The following is a 10283-nucleotide window of genomic DNA, read 5'->3' on the forward strand; positions in this document are numbered from 1 at the left end:
ACACGGGCGGCTTCTGCCCTGCGAGCACACGTTGCTGGGTCGTGTTCACACCCCTCCCTCGAGAGCAGGTCAGGCCAACAGACTCTCTTTCAAGACAGAATCTCCTACTACTCTCACCCACCACTTTCTCTTGGACGCACTGGCATTTGTCCTCTTTGTTGCTGCTGCAACTGGTTGCTCTTCTGTTGTGGTGGGTATCACCTCATCAGTCCGCACAGTGAAGTGGTTCTGGGTGGGGAAGTCAGGCTTTGGAGGAAGCCCTTTGCCTTTGCTTGTCCTCACCATCCTCTTTTTGTTGTTTCTCCTCACAAGCTCCGAGCCCTGCATTAGCGCACTCTTTGCTTTCCCTGTGCGTGCCACTTGTGCCTCTGCACAGTGGCTGCAGGTGCCCCGCAGCTCCAGCCCAGAACCCGCAGTCCCGCTCCCTCTCAGCTTCCTGATCTCCCTCAGGTTTGTGCCTGCCTCCCGCAGCGCAGCCCCCGCCGCAGGAGCTCCTGCACTGGGGCACCCCATGTACAGCCCAGTCCATTGCTCACCCTTGCCCCCGGAGCAACGGGGAGGCACCTCCTGCACTGAGCTCTGCGCCGCAGCCGCCCCTGGCACCGGCTCCCCTGGGTGCCACCGCCGGGATCCCCATCCCGGCTGCCCGCAGGACCCAGCTCCTCCCAGCCCCGCTCTGGGAGGCTCCGGTTGCGGCACGGGGAGCCCGGGGTTAACCGCATCTCTGCGGGCAGCCATCAGCTGCCGCCTTCGAAGGCCGAAAGGGACGGGGGAGGCTCCTTCCCAGAGGGGTTTTGCAGCTGGTTATGGACAGGTGCCAAAAGCAGGGATCCTGGAGTCTGGGGTCAGGAGCCTGTGGGGATGAACATGCCTTAGGAGCAGCAGACCCCTTCTGCGGAGAGAGCTGTTGGGGTAGGTACTAATGGTACCCAGATCTCGTCACCCCATTCCCACCTGCACAGCGCACCAGTCGTTACCGCACACATTCCTCCTGCTCCTCCTCCATGTGCCCCGGTCCCCAGGACCTCAGCTGCCTTCACCCTCCTTTCTGTTGGGGACAGCAGAGGCACACCAAGAGCCTGACACCACAGATGCTCCTGTGTGAGTGAGCTGGGGTGACACGGGGAGCTTCCTAGGCAGGTGTCAGCCCCAGTCCTGGCCTGGCCTCAATGCCAAGAACCTTCCTGGTGTGTATGATGGAGGTGTCCACCGTGGTGGAGCTCAGCACGGGCAAGCAGGTGCAGGAGCAGGGATGCACCTCCCGCACCGCAGGGTGTCCTGGCCAAATCCTACCTGGCCAAAGCAGCTCCTTCGTTAGCCTGTTTTTTCATGGAGGAAATGGCTTCCAAGGCAAAACGCCATCAAAAGCAAACACCCAGCACAGAAAAGTCTGCTAATAGCCCCACAAGCCAAAACCCAGATCTCATAGGAGGTGCTGAGCCATCTCACCACCACCTGCAGCTACTCTCCTCTCTGCTTCTCCACTTCCGCAACTTCATCGTGCTGCTGCCCTCTGCTACCCTGCGCGTCCTTAGGCACAGGAGGACACACGTGTTGCCCTCAGTCCTTAGTGATCGCAGCCACTGCTGTGCGAGTTTGTCTGCTGTAAGGGTGACCAAGGACATCTACACTTCCGTGCCCTTCTTGGCCACACTCTACCAGCCTTTTACTTTGCTCATGATCAGTTTACAGTAGGCAGCAGCCAGCATCTTAAGCTGACTTAGCTTGGACTTGTCCCCCGTAGGCCTCCAACACAACTCTAAATTGAAGCAGAAACTTATCCCTGAAATGGAGTGCAGAAAAGCCTGAGTCCCTTTCTGGCACCAGAAACTTTGAATGTTTCTTAAATCAGAAACATCAAATGCTTTCAGCTCTATGTAGACTTTGATTCTCTTCCACAGCATTTCTGAAGCCTGCAGATAAAGCAATATTAAGATATCCAGCCAGAGCCATTAAGCTTCAAACTATACAAAGAAAGATGACTGGTTTTCAGCTGGGATTGCCTGGCTGGATTAAGCATCAGCAAACCCTTGTACATTGCAGTGTAAAAACTTCACGTTTTTGCACATTTTCTGATGGCTGCAACACAAGCCAGCCCAGTGTGACCAGCTGGAAGCATTAATGTGCAACAATGTAAAAGCAGTCAAATACCTTATTATCATGACTGTCACTCAGCAATAGCTGTGTAACACGAATAAGGAACACATCAAATCTGTTCTAAATAATTGGCAGTATGCATTTATATAGGACTAGGGTTGCATATTAAAACACACCTGATTTATTCTTCATAAGCAATGAGTATTTACTACTACATCTGTGTCAGCTGTATAGATTCAAATCTCATTTTTTAAAATGATTAATTGGTGTTTAATTAGCATGTATTACCATACTAGTTATATACATCCTAGCTGTGAATGCAAATATAATTCTAATAATTATATAACTAGTTATGCTTTCAAGAGCCTAGTACATAATGCAGTACAGACAGCTTCCCTTGCCAGAGAAAAACAGCATGTTACACATGCAGAGGAACATTTTAGAACTGCTTAAATCCTCTTTTCAAAATGGACTTTGGTCTAAAGAACTTTTTGGCTTCCTAGCGCTTGAGTGCAAAATTTATTGTGCCACTGCCATTCTAAAACCCTGCTACACAACCCCACCAGCATTTTGGTTCCTGCTGGTTAGCACATACAAAGCCACGTAAGACCACCAGACCACTAAAACAGGCTGGCTGGAGCTGTACTTCCACGAGGATCCATGGTGGCATTATTCCTCCTAGCAGAGAATACCTATGTTTTACCTGCCACTCAAGCTATCTAGGGTACAACGTAAGGCTCTTCTCCAGCAGTCAAATCTCCCCTGATGCTGTTAGTGTCCTCACGTATCCCCCTCTAAGCACTGAAGAAGACAGAGAAACCCCAGCCCCTTTTCTGCACTTCAGAAAAAAACCCCACCCCCTAATTGGTAGCTGTGAGGAAAAACCATCAGGTCCAATTCTTTGCTCCAGCACCACCTCCCATCTTCTCTTTCCAAGCCCCTCAAATACACAGGCTGCTGGCCCCATTTTTGCCAACTTAGAGGTATTTCTATTTCTAGCTGTAGCTCAGGGTACAGGAACTCTGTTGCAACTCTTTATAGGACTCAGCAACAATCCTGCTTCCAAGTCCAGGTACATCTCTTAAGAGGAATACAGGAATACACCCTGTGTGTCTCTAGAAGCCTACAAAACCATATTTCTGTAGCTGAGGCCAAAGGCCTACAACTTCCCTGCTGTTAGGTGTAAGCTTGAAGCTCAGTGAGAGGCACAGGGTACCAGAGCCACTGGCCTCAGCACATGCCAGAGCATCTCACTGCTGTAGTTAATGGGGAAGAAAAGGCTGCATTTGTCAGTCTGACAAAAACAACCCCAAGATGCAGCCTTTTCTCCGAGTTCAGTGACTCCCCACACAGACCTTCCTCTCTCCTGAGCAACACTCCTGCAGCCCTTTATCCAGATCTCTTTGCTTCCCACCAGCAGGAACAAAAAGCCTGAAGCTATTCAGCTGCACTGACCAGGCTTTTCCTCCTCAGACTCTGTGCGAGTGATGTTTATCTTTCATTTCTCCTGTTGAGCCCAGTGCAGGAAAATCCCCCTGAAGATAAATCCCCTTTTTTAAATGTTAGATTTTAATGGAAGTAGTTTTTAGTCAAAGATTTGCTGATCGCTCAAGGTGAGTAAAAAAGCCTTTGGTTTATAAACAATTGTGCTTGTATTACCTGGTCTCTCTTTTTGTCATGCCTCACTCTTTATCTTGCAGAGGTTACTAAAGTGGCTTCTGTCAGTTATTGCTCAAAAGAATCATTTGATTGTCCTTGTACAATGCAGCCACACCACTCCGTAACATCACTGCTGGAGCCATCCTGATGCTTATTACCAAATAAATACCTGATTTACAGAGGGAAGGATGACAGAAGGTAGGAGAGCTCTTTATGGGTCCCACACTAGTACCGTACCAGTCACCCAAATGGGAAAAAGGATGTTTCACTCTATTTTGGCATGGCTGCATGAATGCAACTGACTGCAAATACCAATCTACCTTAGAGATACCTTGTTCACATCAAGCTCACTACCTGGGGAAGCGCACATCAGCAGAGGGTCTCTTATGGAGATGCCTGAACAACAGCAGTGCCCAGGACTACCAAACACACACACACACACACACACCCTTTTGCCAATCCTAGGTAAATTTTATATTTAAGGGAAGCATTAACATTTCATGTTTTGAGAGAAAATACATACGAATTATTGCAGACAGTTAAAGCAAAGGCACAAATTCCCACCAGGAAGCAAGGAATAGTTTTATGGCTGTGAAGCCTTGCGGAGCCAGGAACATGCCCACTGCCATGTGAGCTGATCATATGGCACAGCAGATTTTGATGTTCTCTTTGCCATATGTCACGTACTTCAGAGCACTTGTGCAAGCTGCCAGGAGACAAGAAAAACATACTATTAGTGGGGGAAAAATCACATATTCCATTTTCCAGACAAACTGTAGGGGCCTAAGTGCTGGGCTGTCTTCGGTTATAAAAGTATTAGTGTTTTTACATAAATATGCTGGTCTAGCCCTAGGCTGATTAGTAAAGAATTGCAAATGTACCTGGCTATCCTCAGCCTGCAAAAACTATGCTCCTAGTGATTAGTTCTTAAACCTTTGAGTTTCTGAACACTGATTTTCTAACTGATTGTGTGAAGTTGCCATGAAAGGAAAAAAAGGGTCCAAACCCCTCTGCAATAAACAAACAGATCCCTGTGGTTCCACTGTTCCTCTCCAGTGTTCCTGTTGATCCTCATCATCCACCAGCCGCCATGGTGACAAGTAGGTGAATCCCTGGGGAACAAACCTCTCTGGGTCAGTGTGACTGAGGAGCCGGCAGCAGCTGGTGGACTTGGCCATGGCACTGTGCAGCTCCTCCAGGCACTGCCTGAACAAGCACCTCTGCCCGGGGCAGCTCACAGGGGCTCAGGCATCCCATCACTGCAGCAGTCCAGGATGGAAAAATGACTGTTGCAGTGCTGTTCTGAAGAGAATTTCAGGACTGGAAGTAGAGCACTCAGTAAATCCTCTGCTCCGTTTGGTCAGGGCTTTTAAAATCAAGTTTAACACGGATCGAAAGAGCAACAAAGTCTGGGAAAAACTGGAACAAAGAGGACATCATTGCTCTCACTAAAGCCTATGGAAGTACTCACCCACCTGGAGTTTTCACTGGCTTTCCCCTTTCAGCAGCAGTGTCTGACAGTGATAGACTCTGACACATACCCTCAAATAATTAAGCCAGAAAACCATTAGAACAAAAATATAATAAATGGTTCTCGGCTTCCCCAAAGGCACTAAAATCTGGAGGCAAAAGTCAGCTTACAGATGAAACTGGAAGCAGTCAGAGTCCCTGCCTGGTGCTGTAGGGCTTCTGCATAGTCTCCTTGCATGCATAACACACACCTGCACCAAGAGCTTCTTGGAGGACTTTAGGAGGAAGAAACCCATAGGAGGAGGTAGATAATGATGAGGAAAATGACAAAGTGGAGGCAAGAGGGTTTTAGTCACATACCTGGCTATCTCCTCACCCTGAGAGCTGTGCCAAGAGGCAGAGCAAGAGCTCTCAGCACTGCTTTGTAATGCTCCGAGTGTGGCTGCTGCTGGAAGAGGTTTAAATAATCCACCTCAAAACAGATGCTGTGATGCCAGCCTCCAAGGCAGAATCACCGGCTCAGTTCAAACATCCCTAAAGCTCTGAACCTCTGTTCAGAGGAAAGGATATTAGTTCTTGTTTAGTTTTTAATCACTGGCTTCCTCCAAAACCCTTTGAAATCTAAGGAAAACTCCCTGTGACTCAAGTGAGCTCTGACCCAGACATTAATATGATGCTTGACTGGGAATTGTTTCTTTGACAAAAGGAGAGTCTTTGGGCTTCCACCTTTTTCTCACATCTGTCAAGAGGTTTTATATAATTTTTACAAAACCAAGGTGAAAAAACATCCGTTTTCCTTTTAACCGTTCCTCCAAAGCAGGGCAGGAGTTTCCCTCTCCACCATCCTGGCAGCGGCTGGCTGCTGCCCATCAGCTCCTCTTGTGGTCGCTCGTACAAAATGCAGACTATTCACCTGAAGGTAATTTTTCTGCGTAGACAAAGAAATATGACCGAAGTCAGGAAATAAAGGAGAGTTTCTAATATAAAGCCCTTTATTAACAAACGGCTGAACGGCTGGGATGAAAGCATACTGTAGGTTTTGCATACTCCTCCAAGTGGAGTTTAGACTGTGGAAAGAGATGATCCGTCTTTGGGGGAGAAATTTGCAGATATAAATGCTATAATTTTTCCATCAGTACAGTACATCAGTACAACATTTAATGGGACTTAAAGCCTTCCTACCTTGAACAAAAATAAATCAAGTACCGAAAGCAACACTGCACTGAGCATGCTACTTCCAGAGCTTCTTCAGCCACATAAAAGGTACCCCAGATTGCCAAATCAGAGCCGCTGCTATCCCTGGCAGTACCTGTGCTCTTTGGGTCAGATCTCTGCCAGCTGTTTGGCACCAACCCTGCAACACATGGGAGTGTGCAGATGCTGTGTTGCATAACAACAAAAAGCCTTTCCAGGAGCCAGTACTGTCTCCTTTGCACTCACGTGCATGGAGAAAAAGGATATTGGGGTTCGGGGTTTTTTTGTTTTTCAGTGTACAATCCTGTGTTTTAGGTGGGGAAGAAAGAGTTCAAATCTAAGAGTTACACTGGTTTGAGTTTCCACAGGAAATGACTTAGGGTTATTAACATGTATTTTTTCCATTGTAAAATGATCTCAAATGGTCTAACACAAGAATATCCTAAAAACCCTGCCAGAGCCCTTACTGATGAAAGTTACTGTAATAGCACACAATTTACACTGTTCCTCTACCGCACAAACCAAGGACAAAGCCTTTGATCTCTTGCTTGCAATTACATGGAATTGGACTCAGCAAGCCTGATGGTGCCTTCCTGTAGCAAGCATGTAGTGTGCCACTGACCAGATTCTCCACAGGTGCAGATCCATGTGGCGTCTCAGACCTTCTGCTGGCAGTGACTCTACTCTTCACACGTGGCAGCAGGAACAAGAGAGCAACGCACTTGCTCATGAGCGCTGTGATTAAGAGGTACCAAAACAGGTCCCTCCTATGTTATTTATATCTGGGAGGGCTTTTAAAAACCTCACTCAATTACATTCCTGAAATAACACTGCCTGAAACCTGTTACACAGTGTTCCTTAGAGATTTTGGGGAGCATTCAGATTCTCTTGAGTCACTCCTCCAGTGCTAGGGTGCTTTCCTCTTAAACATCTGAGTGGGGAGAGAGAGCTCGAACTTTAAATTACAGTGTAACTGTAAAGTCAAATAGAAGGACATATTCAACTGTGTGAGACAGATATAAACACACGTATTAACAAAAAGCTTTTGGAAGTGGTGGATCAAATTTGCTTTTGCTTCTAGCTTTTTCAGACTGAAGCTCTTACACTGAGATTGGTGGGTTATGCTGTGCACAATCCATGGTTTCAAATAAACCTTTGCACTAAGTAAGCCTTGTTCAGAAACGATTTCAAAGAGAGATGAAGGCCTCTGCATGTTATTGCAGGGCATAAACATTGTTCCAATGAGATTCAGTTGCCAAGCTGTAGAGATTATATATTAGTGTGTTAGTAACTTGAGAAAAGGTTCTATATGGCACACGCTATTGAGTTAAGCAATGCAGCCAAACCAGTTTCTGGGCATCCCATGGGATATTATACTGCAGTTGCTTTCGATACCTCTTTGTCATGCACTTCCACTACAACATTACATTCCATTTACAGGCTCTGAACTAACAGATGATAACTTTGATCCTCTAAGTTTAGGCTTAAGAAATAAATGCATGGATCTCATCTGACAGCATATGTTTGGGATCTAACAAACCTCACCCTTGTGCTTCTCAATCTCTGCCTTTCTCACGTGGATGCTGTATCAAGGCCTTTCTGAACTTGGCAAAAGCTGAATACTTTCCTGATGCTTTGCCAAGTGATCAGTGAAATCTTTTCACTTCCTGCCGAGTAGGAGCCCATCAGGAAAAGCATTGGCACACAGTGACAGGGCACAAGAACATCACAAGAAACAGCAGCGCTCACCTGGCCAGGCAGAGCAGCACGACTAAAAGCAATCTCATCCAAAGGCTGGATCCGTGCATCAGTGTGCTCTCAGCTGACATATGCTGAAGGACACAAAGGCAGCATTTCACATGTTCCCTACCTTGAACTGCAAAATTCACTTTCAACAATGATATTCCACACTGAAGGCACTCCAGAAGGACAACAGCTTACAATGACAAACCCTAACAGAGAGACTCTGCCTCTGCAAACCCACTGCCTCTCTTCCACCAAGCCAGCACTTCAGTTTTGAAGCCTGTCACAGCTGAGCAGAGCAATGAGAGCCGCCTTTCAATTTGCCAAGACAACAGCTTTCAGCTGCCCACCACAGATACTCTGACCTTCATAACAAAACAACAGAGTACCAGCTATTCACTGAGGAAACCAAGGGCCTTATGAAACAGACATTAGACATGGCTACTCAAACAGCCCTCATCATGTGGCCCCTTATTATCTACTTCCTAATAAGCAGACAATTTTGTTAGAAAATTCTAAAATTAGGCACTAAGCACCTGAAAAAAAAATCCTATTCCAAACAGACAATAAAATGCAAAATGGAGTTATATTTTAAGATGACTGGGCATGGTTTTGTGCATTAGTACAAATGCCTCTGGAGGGGAAATTCTGCACAGGAAGTACATTATTAATCATTTTCATATCAATATTTTTCTGCTATTACAAGAAAAAACACACAGGAACTAACAGATTTTGAGGTTCGTAAAAGACAATTTGATCCTTGATGACTTGGGTTTGTATGCAGTATGTCCCTGAGGTCTTATTCTGACAATAATTCTGCAGTGAGCTCCATATTTCTATTTGATTAAAATACATCTTCCAAAAAGGCACTTTCAGCTTTTACTTAGACATCTGGAGAAATGGAAAATTCACCACTTCTTCTGGAAGCTTGTCACCCACACTACTGAAAAATGCGTATCTTGTGTACACAGACAAATGTGAAACATCAGTATTCCGGACTCCTGCATCTCCTCCTTTCTAATTCTGATTCATCTTGGCTGTCATAAGCTCCAGGCCAAATTCCACCAGGCACCAAGTGCTGTGTCAGTTCTTGCGGGTGTGGGGAAGAGGCTCCGTGAATGGCAGGAGCAGAGCATTGGAGGGGAGAAGTGTTTCTTGCTCAGAGAACAGTCTTTGCTCTGCTGCAAAACGACTCCAGGCAGCAAACTATCTTTTAAGAATTTAATAGGAGTAAGTTCCCATGGATACGTGTCCTACATGCTTAAGAAAACAAGTGTCTTGTGGACTCACTAATGCTTACAGTTGCCCAATTAAAAGCTCTTCTGGTGGAAGGAAGAAAGGGGAGTTCAAATTAGGTATTCACTAAACAAATTAAGTTGTTCTCTGTTCAGAACTATCACACTACTTATCTCTATCATCTCGTGTAACCACCCAAAACAAAGCAGGTACCATGGCAAACAACAAATTACTTATTCTGTTCTATTTTGCCCTCTGTCCTGGCTGGTAAATGACTACAGAAAACAAAGCAGCACAGAGAACAACTTCAAAACAAAAAGGAGACGGTCCTGCAAAAGTTGCGTGCAACCCAGTTCTCAGAGATGAGCGATTTATGCCAAGCCCGGATCTCACTCAAAGTCTGTGGCAGTCAATCCCCTTGACTGCCATGCAGGCAGGATTTGGCCCTGGTAAAGTATCCGCCCGCATTCCCAGCTGCTTGGTCCAGCTGCTGTGAAGGAATGCGGGGCTGCCAGCGGAAAAACATTTCCAGCTCAGCGCCTGGATCTAAACTTTGTCAGCGCTGAATCTGATAAAGCAGATCCCTGCCCGACAATAATTCAATTTAGCTTCTTCTCCCTCCCCAGCATTCACAGTATGCTTGAGCCAGCTACTCAAATGAATTTAGCCTTCAGCATTTGGAAGAGGCACGGAAAGAAAGCAGAGTTACACGTGTTTGCCTGTTAATTTTACGGCAAATTACAGCCCAGTATCCAACACAATACTTTTATAGGGCTGATCCTGCTCCTGTGAACCAACAAGAGTTTCACCACTTTGTAACATGCTACAGAGAATTAGATGACAGTTTGCACAAAAGCACTTTGAGGAGGGATTAAACCAAGCAA

Source organism: Lathamus discolor, chromosome 13, assembly GCF_037157495.1.
Source record: "Lathamus discolor isolate bLatDis1 chromosome 13, bLatDis1.hap1, whole genome shotgun sequence".
In the NCBI taxonomy this organism is placed as follows: Eukaryota; Metazoa; Chordata; class Aves; order Psittaciformes; family Psittacidae; genus Lathamus; species Lathamus discolor.